Raw genomic sequence first — 16,038 nt, forward strand, 5'->3', positions numbered from 1 at the left:
CTCCACCCAAAGTAATGAACGGTGGTTAAAACTAAGATGCCCCAGCAAAACCTTTCACGTTGCATTGTCACAACTCACAATTCTGAACAAAATGTTCACTTCTATAAAGCTCCAATGTAAAGATCCAGCTGCAATATTTCAAGGGCAGCACAGTCGCCTTCATGCCGTTACTTGCAACACTTGAATTCGTTCACATTTTAAGAAAATTTGATACAGATGACTTAAGAATTCAGTCTTTTTTTCATTATCTGTCGTTCCATGGAGTGACAGATTTCACTTTTTAGTCATCCTTCTCTTTGCTCTTCTTCGATTTTTTTCTTCTTGTGTTTGAGTTTTGTCCCAAACTCAGCATTGGGAAATCCTTTATTCTCATCCCCTTTTCTTCTCTTCTGGTGTTTTTTACATTCATTTCCTTTGCCATCTTCCAGCGGATATTCCATGTCCTTCTCATTTGATTGTGGTGGATCTTTCATGCCGTGGCGCTCTCTTCCAGAAGGTTTTTCAGGGTCACGTCCATCTCTATTATGACTTCTGTGGCTTTGCCCACCAGGAGAGTCTTCCCTGCGTCCCCGAGCATATGGCAAATTCTCTCGTCTGGTCCCAGGTGGACCAGACCTATCTGGAGAAATGCTCTCTCTATTTACTGCTGGTCGAGGTTGAGCGCCAGCAGCAAAGCCCTTGTAAAACTTTTCGTACCATTCTCTATAGTTCCGTTCCCATTCTCTGTATCTCTCCTTTTCAAAGCGACCTCTGAGGTCAACAGATCTGCCATGGTAAGCTTTCATATCATACGGGGGAACTTCTCGGTATCTCTTAAAGTACTGCCTTTCTCCATCCCCTCGAGGTATAGTCCGTTTAGTGGGAGACTGGCCTCGAAACGCTGGAGACCTTGACCTAGAGTGATAGTTACGACTCTTCCCTTTGCCTCTTCTTGGATAGGGTGGTGATCGCGAGAAGGAACGAGAAGGGGAACGCCTAAATGATCGAGAGTAGGAGCCAGAGCGGGAAGAACCTGATCTTGACTTGGAGTGGGTACACGAACTTCTAGAGTAAAATGAAGCACTATAGGGAGACTTGGACCTTAGAAAAAAAAACAACACAAAAACCATAAATGAAGTTAATTCAAAACAGTCACTCTCCTGGTTGATTTTTCTCCTCCCAAAATTAGTTGTTTGGGGGTTTTTCCCCTCTCCATATGCTTATGTCAAAGCTGCTTTCAGCTGCTGACATAACGCTACTGCAAATTGGAGGACGTGATAACATGTAAAAGTTTCTGCTTACAAGAGAGAACACCTGCTGCTTTGATAGTGTAAAAGCATAGAGGAAGGGTAAGTTTATATCCACCATTTCTGTCACATGAACTGCCACAGCTCTTGATTGACTGAAGGTGGCCTATACTGGCTTCTGCTGGTCCGCAAAGGCACACGTGTTTCACTACTCAGGCACGACATGCAGTGCAAACCCTTTTTGGTGCAGTAAGACGCAAAAAGAGCAAGTCTTAATGGCTACAGTGCACTATCAAACATCAAGAAGACACGATTCAGCCTGAAGACAGTAAAGCTCCATTTTAAAATGCCCGCTCAGTCCATTTAACTTCACTACTGATTTGGCAATTTGTACAGGATGCAAAATACAGCAAAATACGGATTGTACAGCAATTCTACATACAGGACACTTCTAGCCACATGGCCTAGCAAAATTTTCCACATCATAGCTCTAACCAAGGATAGTGACGGCTTCTGAACTCAGCCTCTAGTACTACAACCCATTGCCATTACTCTAGGAAAGCTACTGGCAGCGTTACTAACAGAGCTGTTCAGACTCCTGCCCATGTGATTTTTGGGGACAGAAGACATGAGCTACCCTGAGCTTTTTCTTCACAAGTTTTGCTTTTATTAGTTTTTAAAGAACCATTTCACATTATTCTGCATATGTTCATTAGCATCATTCCTCCCCTTTAGGAAGAGACACACCTGCTCCTTAACAACTGCTGCCCAATTCTAACGATCCGTCTGCTGTAGCCTCTGCCGTATGTGAGCTAGTACCCTACATATGAAACCCCCATCGCTGCTAATCCCTTGAATCATCCAGTCCATCCAATGACAGAAGGATGGAGTGGAACTCCTCCTCATTCTTCTACACAATCTGCTTCTCCCTTACGGACTCTGCCCTGATTTTAAAGAGGAAAGAGAACAAAGCGGGAGCGTGGTGGCGAGCATTTTTCTCCCTGCTTTCTGTTCATTTGAGATGACACTCATTTCTTGGTCTTCACACTTGCCCTCCACATCCTCATCCCCGGCACGTCCCTCAGTCTTCTCTCCTCATACTCAGCTTTGCAACTGTGCATGGAGGCTGCCCATGCTGAAAAGAGACTCCCATCTCCCGTGTGCCGAGTGCCCACCGCTCCTCTGCCACTCCTTGATACGCTTAATGCTTCCCACGTTGTTGATGACATATTTGGCCTGTTCTTGTCCCTGAACTGTTATTTTCTTCCTTACTGAATTTCAGATTTCAGACAATCTGTGGGATGGATCCTGGTTTCTGTTATTTATTTATCTTAAGATTTTAGAAACACAATGCACCCTTACAATCTACCTAGAACAAATTTATACCAAAAGGAAGGACGAGCTTGACACTGCGACAATAGATAAGGCAGGCTCCTCTCTCTCCCTCTGAGAGAAAGCAGCTTGGCTGTTGGAGATGACTATATTGAAGAAATTCAAAATTGTCAGAAACTAACAGCACTGACTTTTCCAATCATGTGCTCAATCAGTATCAACTAAGTTGCCAAAAAAAAAAAAAAGAGAATGTTGGAGTCTGGTTGCTATCAGGAAATCAATTTTTTCAGCTCTGTTCAGCCAGCAATCAAAAGGGTGGCTTTCCATCCGATCCTTTGATTCTGTTTCATTTTTATATGTAACTATAGTGTCCTCAAAAAAACGTCGTTTCTCAGAGTCCTCTTTTCAATCATGTACCGGGGTTTTATGTTAAATAATCTCACCGCAAGCACAGACTCCCTCCGTCAAAGCCAATTCAAATTAAGCCGTTTAAACAATAATTACCACTTGTATTCTCCACAGCTATCTGTGCATTCTTTCTTCATTGTAAATCAGCTGTTGTATAAGGTACGTGTTATGGCCTCGTTACAAGCAGTAATAGATTGAATTGCTGTGGAATACTTACAGTTCCCAGCCTGGTCTGCCACCTGCTGAGCGAGGTGTACTGGCTCTCGTTGGATGACGACCTTTTGGAGTCGGGAGAGGACAAAGAGAAAAATCCCATTCAGTGTATCTGAAGGCCATTTCTTTACAGAATTTCTGAAGTTATAGTTACTTACCAGTTGTGGGCACTGATTGTCCTTGGGGGCCCGGAAGACTTGGTAATGCTGGTTGTCTTCGTACAGGAACCTGACAGGCCTTGTGAGTAAATGCAGACGGTTGGAAAAGAAGCTCTACTAAATGCAAGAATCACTGCATATGTTGAAATACAACTTACCTTCTCTTTCAACAAACTGCTGACCGACAGCCAGGGAGATGCAGAAGGTTCAGCAGCAGTCACCAGAGCAGCAGGAGGTATAACACTATCAGCATTGCTACAAAAAAAAAACCCAAATTTTTATTGTTCAAACAGTCTTTTGAAGGGCTACTGTCATGTCTGTAAATATTTCACATTTACAGTGTTTCAGTGTTTATTATCCAATCTGTACGCGTCACTGACTATGCTGTGTATTACTGAGGATGACTCTGACTTATCGTAATATTGATTATAGAAATACTGTAGAAAGAAGTACTGTGAAAACACCTGGCCTATTTTACCCAGGATTGTGCTTTTACACTTTTCATGGAAATATTATTTCCTCGGTACTAAAGAGAAATTAACCCACTCAAGAAGGTTTGCCATAACAAAATGGTTTCTTTAGGAATTGCTAGCCCCTTCAAATGAAAGGGCTCCTGGGGAAAAAGCGTTCCTCTCTCAGGCTAAGCCTGTACGGAATGACTGATACGGGACCCAAACAAGCAATACTTCTGAGAACATTCTTGCAGGAGGCACACTTCCGACTTTTCAAAGTGTCCTCTTTCAAAGTGAGGACTTTCACTAAACAGAACTTCCGCAGTTATCTGAAACTGTCACTAATGAGACATAAATGGCTGTCAGCGCAGCTCAAGGAGAAGAATCTAACTTTGGCATCCTGGTGTCTTTTATGTTCATGTTGATCTACAGATTTACTTACTGCAAAGGTCCAGGAGGTGCAACAGTCATAGTCATGAGTGCTGGTGGAGGTGGTGGCGGCTGCTGCTGCTGCTGAATCGTCTGGTGGAGCCCTTTTGTGTAGCCACTTCCATTGCTGAAGCTGTTCACAGCCTAGAGGCAGAAAAACATTTACCACAAGGTAATATGAAACTTCAGTAGATACATGAACAAAAGCCTCCACAGAGTAAAATTACTTGTGTAGTCCTGTAAATGCTGTCAATCCTAAAATGAATCAACACACAAATACATGCACACATCGCCTTAAACACTGAGAGTAACAACTGGTCACTCAGAGTACCTGTATCTAAAATACTTCAGTGTTAACACCGAATTTGACAGTAAGGCAATCACGTTAAACAAAAGCGCGACCTGAATTTGCCCCACTGTCTCTAAAGAGTTGTCAGCTTCTCCAGCAACAGATAATGGATTTGAAAAGTAAATGTAGCCGATTTAATTTAGCAGGTTTTGAGGAGATGTAAACTAATATTTTCTTCCCTTTTGGCTTTTTACAAATAGACTTGTCTTACAGTTTACGTAAAAGTCATCCTGTTACCTTGCGTAGGAACATGTTGGCAATTAAAGCATCAGGGGAAACGTCTGTCTGATGACACGTTGGGCATGTGTGTTCCTCAGACTCCAGCAATGTTGTTCTAATGCCTGTGCGTAATTAGAATCATCAAAGTAGGTTTAGCCAACAAAAGGAAATTTTGGAGGCTCCAATCAATCATAAAAAGAGATATATGATTAATGAGTGAATATGGTCTTGAATTGAGAGCATGAAGCTATAGATGTTCAACCATGGAAATCATTTCTAGGATGCAGCAAATAACTGTGCGGTTTTGATATTTCACTAACGTAACATTTGAAGACGGCTGCGTCTGGATGTTTTGACTGTCCTTTTTTCCACTCTCTAGTACAGTGAGAAGTCACCACCCTCCAGGTTAATGAATAAAACGCACCTCAAAAGAACATCAGAAGGACTGAGTTGCAAAGGTTTTAACCAGCTCTCCCGTGGAGAAGAATGTGGATTAAATGCCTAACTATTGGTTTGTGGCAGACCACAGTAAGGTTGGCTATACTGAGCCGACCAGAGTTGGCTATACCATTTTGTGTGAGGGAAAGGGCTGTGAGAAAAACTAAATGCATTCAATATCTAATACTGTAATCACCTGCGCAGCTGTGCACTCTTCTAATGCTTGTCCTTCCGCATGTAAAGAGGATTTAACAAGATACGTAAAAAAGGAAAAAAGCTTTCTGCCTTTTTTTTTCCTTTATACGAGAAGAGTCCTTTCCTATTCAGTGGACACTCAAGTATGGAATAGAACTGGTAACAAAGACATTTTGTCATCTCCTGTTTCTGCTTTCAGAAAATCAGATGTGGTGTTTGGAGTGAACGAACCGGGGAGTAACACTTACATTCATCACAATAACTGTTTCCACAGCAGGGAATAACGGCCGCATCAGTCATTATCTCTTTACAAATGAGACATAACAACTCATCTGGAACAGGGTCTTCGGAGGAGGAGGAGGAGGAGGACGGCTCCGCTGGTAAGAAGGGAGGCTTCTCCTTCTTTCCGCTAGCATAAGCTTCCCTGGAGGGCCGGGTGAGGAAGGAAAAATTTAACAATGGGTACAGGAAAACTTTTCCAAGCTCTGGAGTTCCCGGGGCATGAACAGTAGGACCGCCCTATTTTAATACGAGAAAGCATCACGGATTTTGAGGTTAACATACAATGACAATGCTTCCTCCCCCGTGGTTACAGATGCCGGCCAACTTGGCTGCATTGCCACTCAGACATTCACGCATGGTTTCTCTCCTTCACCTTTTGGTCAGCCCAATTAGTTCCATACTTACGCATTAATAATTGGTATTGCATATGTTCCGCTCTTTGTCAGCATAGCACCCTTTGTATTGGGATCTTTCACCTCCATCATGAAACTCCTTGGAATGCCCGTGCTTTTCTTAATTCTGGCAACAGGCTCAACATTTTTGTCCTGTTAAGAAAAGGAATGCAGACATAGCTCATCTTAAGACCCACACTTAAAATGACACTTTGATGATTAATTTAAGCAGCAAAAGCCCTTAATTCTCTCCTTCTACCTAGCCTAAGGGTTACTCGACCAAAAATACTTATTTTCCTACAGAAATATAGCCAGGATGTTTCAAGGACTTGAGCAGCATTTTGAACTCCGTGGACATTCTTTTGCTAAACTTCAGCTTCCGCAAGGATTACATATGGCTTAGCTCACCATCCACTCAGAGGAGAGGCACAAACCCACTCCTCCTCCACAGCGCAATGCAGAGGGAGAGCCCCATTCAGGGCTCTGAACCAGTCACTGGAGAAACTTAGTTCACCATCGATATGTACGAAGGTTGCATATGCATTCGGCGACTAAAGTTAGATGGCATGAATACTCAACCAGAGACTTGTGTCATTAAAACACGCAAATATTCAATAGGTGGGGTCAAGAGAAACATCTTCCTTTTATACGGAATTCTAAACACTGTGAACTGTCATTAAAAAGCGTTAAAACCAGAAAGATTTTTAATAGTATTGAAATACATAAAAATACGCATGACAGTTCACAGAGAAAGATCTATGGACATATTTAATAGCTACGACCAAGAAAAAAGAACATTTTACCTTTTAAATTCCAGGTTTCCCTTGAATTTTGAAGGGGTTTGCAACATTGCCCTATAACCTCTGGATTTCACCCCACGAGAAACAATGCCTAATCTGAATGTTCTTGTATTTGTTATGTAATTGCCACGTGAAAAAGGAAAAGCGAAGTAACACCAGAAGTCCCCTGCACTCTTACCCCATTCGTTGGGCAGTTCTTTATGTAGTGGCCAGGTTTTCCGCAACGAAAGCATATATAGGATGGTGGAGGCGTATCCCAGGGTTTGGTCATGTAACTAAAGGGTTTTTGAGAAAAGGAGAAAAAGGTATGCATGTGTCTCTCTTGTTAAAACAAACATCTCTACAATTTGTCCACAATCTTCAAAGAACAGATTTGACGTTATCGACACTTACTTGATTGGATTGTATTCACGGCAAGACTGCATCATCATAGCTTTTATTTTGTCTTCTTCGGAAGCATTGGCTGCAGCCAGATTGTCGGTCTGTTTAAGAGGTAAGCATTTGACACACGCATTAGAAACACATTTGCGCCCACGCAGCCAGAGATGAGACCACTCACCCCATCCTGTAAAGAGCAGCACAACGCTAGCTGGGGCTGCATGAAAACAGCTGCTTATAGAAAATACTGTTGTCCTGAAGGTGTTCTGGGCACTCCTTACGCCATCACATGACGTTTATGTGCCCGTTAACTTCTTGGGCACTCAAAACCTTAGGCTCTGTTTGCACTTCACATCAAGACTCGTGTAACCAATCCAGTTTTCTTCCAAGCGGACTGAAGCCATGTGTAGAAAAAATGACGCTACCCAGTACTCTTCAACTGATTTTTAAGCTCCAGACTACTGGAAGGAGGAGATAGCCACTGTACGTTTACTGGAGAAAGATGTATGCAACTATCAGTATTTACGCTCTGCAGCGTTAAAAGGACACTCAACTCAAGAGTCGGGGAAGCTCTTTCTGCTTGCTGAAATTCAGCTTCAGACACAGAAGTGTTAAAAGGAATCAAGCTTTTTATAATCCCTCAGCAAGACAACAGACTCTTTGCAGTAGAAGTTTGGCCATCATGTGCTCTCGGCAGTCCAAACCACGTGTTTGGACTCCCCCTACTAACTTCTTCATATTAAGTGATTTAACTACAGTAAGGAAAACCTGCAGGTTTTTTCCAGTTGACTGTGTCCTTTTAACATACAAATTGTCATATAAGCCTTGTGCACCGCTAGATCTTCAAATTATGGAAGCCCGCTGGATTTCTTTAAGCAGCATTTCTTAAAACGCTTTTATTACACACAAGCCCAGTTACAAGCCGGGTCTAAGGGAGTGACTGTCAATGATTTGGACCTTCAGGTACCCATCCTTCAGATCAGCCCCTCATGGCTTTGGCTTTATATGCATTCATTCACAAAAGCAACAAACTAGTTTCTACATTTTATTAAATGGTTGTTTCTTAGACATAGTGTTTTCTCAACAGTAACATAATCCAGAGGGACACCTCTGAAATCATTTCCATTAACATTTACAGAAAACTTTACAGACGCTTCACTCATTTGTTGGAACCCAAACGGTTTACAAAGCACGTCCAAAACCCACAAAACATTACTAGGAATAGACCAAAATTGAAATACAGCATTTAATACGTCGTAATCACAAACCAGAAGCCTGATAACACATTGCCTCCATGCTAAGCCAGTCTGCACTAAAGAGGTCAGAGAAAGTAACAGGTTTGAGCTGCTGTATTTTTCTGAAATACTTAAATTCTCTCAAAAGCCTAAAAGCGTACCCCACTTGGACAGTTTTTCACATTTTAGAGTAAAACTTCACGTGAGGTTCCAGAACTTCACAGACAGGACACGTTTAGGGACAGCACTGATGGAGACCACTGTCTTTTGGTGGATACCTTCCAAACTCTTTCTGTTTTTCTTTATTCCCCCCCACAAATGTACACATTAGGAAACGTGTCTCACACTGCAGTGAGAGAGGGAAGAAGCTCCCAGCGGGAAAAGATTCCTCTTTCTTGGAAATGAACTCCCGCCTTTATTATAATCTTTGTAACTTTAAAGACTAGTGTTTTAATTGGCTAGCACTACGCCTTTTCACAAGGTGCAATTGCTAGGGCTTTCCCAGACAAAGTTACGCATTGTTGAGCAAAAAATGCAAGCAGTTCCAGAGCAAAACACGGTATTACAACAGTTTCAGAGGTCACATCTGCTAATACGCCACACATACACATTGGTAGATTCCAATAAATGATTAGGCGCTTTTTCAGAATTTACACAGTCTGCGTGCAAACAAATTAGGTTGTGTTGCTCACTGTAGGTGCACTACAATTTATGAAGTTGTGCAGCTCTCAAAGAATGGATCTGTAACTGTAATGACCGGCAATTCAGAAATAGCCATGCAAGTGTCCGCGTTACAGAAACGCTTCTATTTTGGCTGTGGCAAAGCCCCCTGAAATGTCCACACCTTGCAGCCAATTCCATTCTTCTGTAAAAAATGTTTTCGTTTCCCACACAAAATTAACGAGATGTATGAAAAATGGTAAACAGCGTCTGAAGGGCTTCTTTTTTGTCTCTTGAAGATGAGTAATCCTGCAACGTTACGTTGAGGCTGATAAGGTACTCCCCTTCTCTCTGCCCAAGCTGGGAACTGCTCTTTACAGGATAGTATCAAAATACACACGCATTGTAAAGTTAAAATAAATACTTTAAGTTATTAAAAATTAAATTAAGGTTTTGTTCACATTACAACAGCTATCCAGCTATAGACCACAGCATAAGAGTTAAAAATACAAAGCAAACGATTTCTTTGGGGAGGGAGTAGGGGTAAGTATTTGACAAGATTATATATATATACATATATTTACCTTCACAAGCTGGGCCAGAGAAAGAGGTGCAGGAGAGTCATCAATCTGTTCACAAAACACGAAACACATATTCAAGTTCCACAGTCAAAACACAGCGATAGTTCACCTCTACTCTAGTCTGAGAGTAACACTATATCCTCTGGGCGTCACTGAAAGAGGCGTTTCAAACCCGGTGTAATTTGTCTTTGTCCAAAACAAAGTCCAAAACTATGAGAGCTTAGGAGTGCCCGTGTGGTTAATGAGAAGAAACTAAATGAATCGAACTGGCTTGAGATGAACTGCTTGCTCCCGAATACCTCAGAGAGGGACCCTTGTCAAATGCTCACAACTGCTTGAAAGTCGAAGGGGTAAGGCGGCTGTCAATTTTCAGCTGAAAAGGTTTTTAAAAAACTATTTATTTGAGAAGGACCCATCACTGCGGAAAACTTATCTTCAGCGTAGTTTGTAAACTAATGGTTAATTTCCCATCATTGATACAGGCACATGGTTATGCTTCTAGGAACAGAGTGTAGCTGCCTGTCAAAATAAAGCACCTGCACATCGGCCCTGGAACATGAACTCTGCCCCTCCGCTCAAGAAGGTTAAAAATGCCAAGCTCGCCATACCCCACAAAGCCCAAACAAAAACAGCAATCCAAAACATCAGCCAATAAAAAGAACCCATCACCTTGTCTAGAAAAAGAATAAGCTGCTCAAATTCCTGAAATGAAGGGGTTTACTACGACAGAGATCCTTGCAGTCACTGACACAGCCACACTAAAAGGATCCCCTTCCGTGCTTTGGCTGTAGTAACAGCAGGAGAGCAGCACACATTTGCAAGCGTGGAATGACAGCTAACGTAAGAGCAAGGTGATGAAGCAATAGCCAAAGAATAAGCTTTTGTGCATCCTGTTTAAAACAATCTTAACTAATGTTAAGTTTGCTGCTTTACTCTACAGCAACAATTGGCAAGCTTTCCAGTGATTTATTCCTACCACGCTAAGATCCAGGTTCTGCTTTGAAATACATCCAGAAACATGTGTATTTCAAACAAAACAAAACAAAATCCCCACACTTTTGACCAAGACCTGAGGTAGATTCCAGACTAAAGCTAATTGTGTCTCCAACACTAGAAGCACCTGAGGCTGCGCTGATTTACAGTGAGAGAGAGGTCACGTAAAGAGCGATGCGAGGCTTCTGCCCTCCCTCCTTTGGTTTTTTGGGGGCTTTTTTGAGACACCTCTGTTAGCTGGTGGTAAGATGCTACTTAGAAATATAATGCAGACATGGCAGGGAACACACGAGGCGAAAAGAATGGTAACTTTATTTATGAACATGTGATTCCTGTTTATACACATGCTAGCAAACAACAAGAAAAATAATGCTTTTCAAGAAATAAAAACCCATCGGAATTAGATCAAATACTACAAATGTGGCTTACATAAATGCACTACATTAAGTGCTGGGGTCACCGGGTCAGTTAAAGTAACTCCAACTCGAGTGATCGGATCCAGTGATCCAGGGTTAGTGTAATGCCTCACACCACTCGAGTGAAGAAAAAGCAGTTCTACTTCAAATAACGATGAAAAACTAAAACCATCACACAGTAAGTTTTATACTACAAGGACTATTTTGAAACACACAGTTTCACACCGTATTCAAGCCAAGTGCCAAATCCAGACCTAGACCACTACCAGTCAAGTATTTCCCTGGGTTACTGATCTAGATTTTAGCAGCAGACTGACAGCGTTTTCAAACCTCAAGAAAAATGCTGCCCCTTTTCCCAATGTAAATTCAAAGTGGTGGTATACTAAAGAAAGGCTTAACCTTTGGGAAATGAAAGCAGCATCCAACCCTGAAAACACCCGGATCCAAAAAGGTACTGCAGGCAGAAGTTAAGAAAAGTGACAGGGATTTTACCCACAAATGCACCACGCTATGCACAAATGCACCAGAGCGGGCAGGGGTGAGCGGCCCTGCTCCCTGCCCCGCAGGGGGACCCTGGGCACAGACCCCAGCCCCCCAGACCCAGACCCCAGCCCCGTGCCTGCCTGGGCACCCAGAAGCTCCCTCCTCTTTGCAGGCAGCCTTTGGGCTCAGTGCTGCTCCGCAGGCAGGGATCATCTCCCAGGGCTCCAGCCTGGAAAGGGGCAGCGGAGGCACCAGCTCAGGCTCCGGGCAGCACCCAGCTGCTCCCAGCGAGCATCCCTCCAGCACCAGCCCAGGGGACCCTGGGCTCCCCGGCGGATGTGTCCCCCGGTGCAGGGAGGCCCGATCCCAGCAGAGCATGAGCAGCCCAGAAAGGCTTCTCCCAGCCCCTGGCCTTGCAGGGGTGGGGGGAGAGGGCAAGCCAAGCTCCCGGCCCCCCGAGCTCCCCAGAGCAGGGTGCCCACCCCACTCCATCCCCACGGTGCCTGCTCCAGCCTGCCCGGGCAGTGGGGGTGCCCACCTCCCTGGAGTGGGGCCCTACCTCTGGCAGCACAAGTGTCCTCTCCTTTAGGGCTTTCATGATGCCTCCTAAATGTCAGCACACACAGAGAGGTTTTGGGCCCCAGGAAGGGCTGGGTGTGTTGTTTGAGGGGTCAGGAGCAGGGGCAAAGGGCTGCGTGGGGAGCAGGGGAGCAGTGCTGTGTTGTGCCCGTCACCAGGCACCGGCAGTTGCAGCTGGAACACGGGCCATGGCAACAGGAGCGCAGTGGGGACGGGAACAAGCCCCCTTACAGGGCGGGCAGCTCAATACATACATGCCCCCCAAAGTTAATAATCCCAACACATTAGACTTCCTCCCTGTCTTAAGCGGTTCTTCCTAACCATGCCCTCATTTAACAAGTGGGTTTGCCCAGAGCATTGCAGACTGTCTTTGGGACGCTGGGGCAAGTGCAGCACGTCCTTCCAAAGAAGTCTGGATGTACCGACATGCCAAGGAAAAACCCAGCCTGTCCTCATCTACAAGTGCTAGCCCAGGCTCCAGGCAGCGCCTTCTGGGCCTTTGAGCCACCGACCCTTCACCATCCTCCGTTCCTTACCATCTCACCATACAACAGCTCTTACGGGTTAGTAGATGAGCAGCCACAAGAGAAGCCCAAAGGCAAAACCCCAGAGGAAACACAGCTACAATTCTGAAAAGCAATCAACAGGTCCCAGTGACACCAAGGGGTCACTGCAGTCTACGGGCAGGGCTGGAACGTGTACTTCTGGTGGCATTTGATCCAAGGCACCTCCTACAGAGCACCCAGCCCTGCTGGGACAGGCGATGCTCTCTGCCTTGGCTCAAACAGTATCACTTCAATTGTACAGTTTTTAGGAACAAATACCCAAGTATTTAAGGACATGAAAAGGCATCGGAACTGTCCTCAAAACGTATGGGATGTGTTGGGATCGGTATTTGTTGAGCCCCCGAGTCAAAAGCAAGAAACAGTACCAAGTTCAGCAATAATGGTTTCTCAGTGGCTTTTGAAAACATTTTCAAAAAGCATTAGGCAAAAAAGTACTTAAAAACAAAAGCTAAGTGATACAATGGGAAAAGGGAAAAAAATACGCTCTAAACATTTTTTGTTGCAACAAACAAAAACCCCACACACCCCCATACAAACATACATATTGGCTAGCTACAGACAGACGTAGCACATCAGTGTGCAAACCTTGAACCAGCATGATCTAAAAACCATCATATATCACCTGTTCAACACAAAGTCATACAGGAAATAGCCTGGCATGTTCAATATGAAATACAATGCATTTGAGGCACAAATACCAATATTCACATTCGAACTGCGCAAGCGATGGCATTACTCAGTCTTTACTACGCTGAATAAGATACACTGTATTTGCAATATATACTGTGTTTTACTGGAAAATACATGAAGTTAATGTTTGCAGAATTAACACAAGGCTATTTGTTTAGGATTTGCTTAGAATGTCTTGTTTAGAATTAAGGGTGTTGAAAAAAGGGTGAGATTGTGTTTTTACATACCGTTTTTGATGTTCCACTCAGTGGCTCAGTTCCGCCTCTAGAAAAAGAAATAAAGGTGATCAGAACTTTAAATAAAGCACTCGTAGCAAACATAAAGCAGTGAAAACAGATCACAAAACCTGAACATCATAACATTATGTTCTAAATAATCTAGTGAATATGGAAATTCATTTGCATACATAAACTGTTCTCTCTTGGTGCACTCAGTGCAACTAATAAAACCCTCCAAAGTCACGTTTCTTTGGCCATACAGTGGTTTCTTCATCCATTTACCTTGAAGAACATACTACAAGGCAAGTAACGCATGTTTGAAAGGCCTCTCCACCATTGCAGCGTACTTTCATCATTCCCAAACATCAGCCCCTCTACCAGTGGTTTCTGCCATGTTTCCAGCTGAAGGAACAGAAAGCTCACCTGCCTGGTTAATTGTCAACATTAGCACAGCAGTGCTGGTCTGTCCTTATCCCCACGTACGGGTGTTTGTTTGATCTTTGATGCCAGCAGCATCTACCCTCTCATTTTGGGGCAGCATGACAATACCCGGGGAGGGTGCCATCCAGCCAGAAGCGGAGGATGCATTGACAAGGTAGCACTAAGCACACATATTTCAATACATACATTCACCCCCAAAGCAAGGCCACGTTTATAAGCACAAGGCTGCCGTGTCCAGAATTACTAGGGAGTGCCTGAAGGCATCTCCTCTGAGATGGAAACAAATTATGAGTTTACACTACAATGGCTATCTGTCATTCCTATAAAAGCAATAAAAGCAAACGCATATAATAAGGGAGCTCTCCACGGAGAGGAAACAGGATCTACAACTTGGGTCTCAGAAGAGCCAACCCCAAGGACAAACCCAGGAGAATCCTCTTAAAAGTTACCGTTGATGGAGTTGGAACCCCATCTCCCAGCAGGCCTAAAAATGTCAGCCTACTTCGGGACAGATATGGTAACATCTGCCCCACGACGACAAACATTTACTGCAGCTTTAACGAGAGAGATACAAGCAGAATGCCTCCGTAAACTAATAGCCATTAAAAAAGTTCACACGTTGAAACCCCTAGCCAAGAATTCAATGCTTTATGGACACTCACATGGCAGATGTTTTGCCGGCAGCTTTAACTCCTCCAACAGGGATTCTTCTCACAATTACCGACGAGTTCTTAGCAATCAGGGCGTTGTCATCTGTGTACTCTGGAACAACATAAACACAGAAAAAAAATCAGCCAATTTGTAAGAACGCATATTAATTTGTAATTACACAGCACTCCAGAGGATCCTTTTGCAGCTATAAATGCAAAATCCTATATGTAACAGCGCGCTGTTATCGTCTCAACATACTAAGAGGACTTTTCAAGAAGCACATACTTCTTCACTGAGTTGTGATTACGCATGGAAACAAAGAAACACACTTTGTAAAAATGCTATGACGTATATTACAGTAATACTTCAGGGGCTAATATATTTATGAGCATCAATGTTTCACCTAAAACTTTCCTTTCGGTTTCTCAACTGCCATAACAGGATCTCCGTGTTTGGCCTATTTCAAAACATTTTTTCTCCCGGTGACAACAACTGGGCCCATCACAGTTTATTGCCGTCGAACGTTCTGGGTTTAATGCTCTGCTTTACACAGACCCAGCCGTTACAGAAGGGACATCAGCCAGGCAGCCATTCAGCCTGCTGGCATTCGTCAGGCTAGAAGTTCATTAGCAACTGAAGGCAAATTCAGAGACCCTTCTGCAGCAAAGCCCTTCAAGCAAATTAAACCTTTTTCAAAAGCTCTTCGCAGTTTTAGTCAACACTACGAGAAAAATCCGGGACTCCCAAAATGTACCTCTACCTACTCTGCGAGGCCCCCAGCACAAGTCACAGCTCCCGATGGCGGCCGAATCTCATCATGGCTTCCCGCCCCGCTTCATCCCCGCCCCGCATCCCTCCTGGTGCTCCCCACGCCCACGACATGGGCCCCGGCTGGACTCGGGCCACCTGGGGCGACCCGCAGAGAGCCCAGCATGGCTCCCGCAGGCCGCGGCCACCACGGGGGGTCCCCGAGGCCCCGCGCTGCGCCCCACGCACCTGCTCCAGTCTGGGCGTTGCTGATCTGCAAGTCGCTGGTGGCCGCCTTCAGCTTCTCGCGGGCCATGATCTGGCGCTTGAGGTCCCGCAGGCAGATGTTCAGGCCGCTGAAGATGACCCTGTCATACGCCAGCTTGGCAGCGAACTTGTAGTGGATGCACGACATGGTTGTGGCCAGGTGGTCCAGGGGCCACGGCGTCCACAGCGGTACCAAGTGTGGCGGCCTCTGTGCTGGGTTGGGCTGGTGGCAGCGCAGAG

General features: G+C 44.3%; 1 pseudogene; it reads right to left on the reverse strand.

Moving 5' to 3' along the window:
* Positions 1 to 284: 284 nt before the first annotated feature.
* LOC141743064 (E3 ubiquitin-protein ligase RBBP6-like) lies at positions 285 to 16,025 on the reverse strand (annotated as a pseudogene).
* Between the last annotated feature and the right edge of the window lie 13 nt (positions 16,026 to 16,038).

The sequence above is a fragment of the Larus michahellis genome, chromosome 4, assembly GCF_964199755.1.
Source record: "Larus michahellis chromosome 4, bLarMic1.1, whole genome shotgun sequence".
In the NCBI taxonomy this organism is placed as follows: Eukaryota; Metazoa; Chordata; class Aves; order Charadriiformes; family Laridae; genus Larus; species Larus michahellis.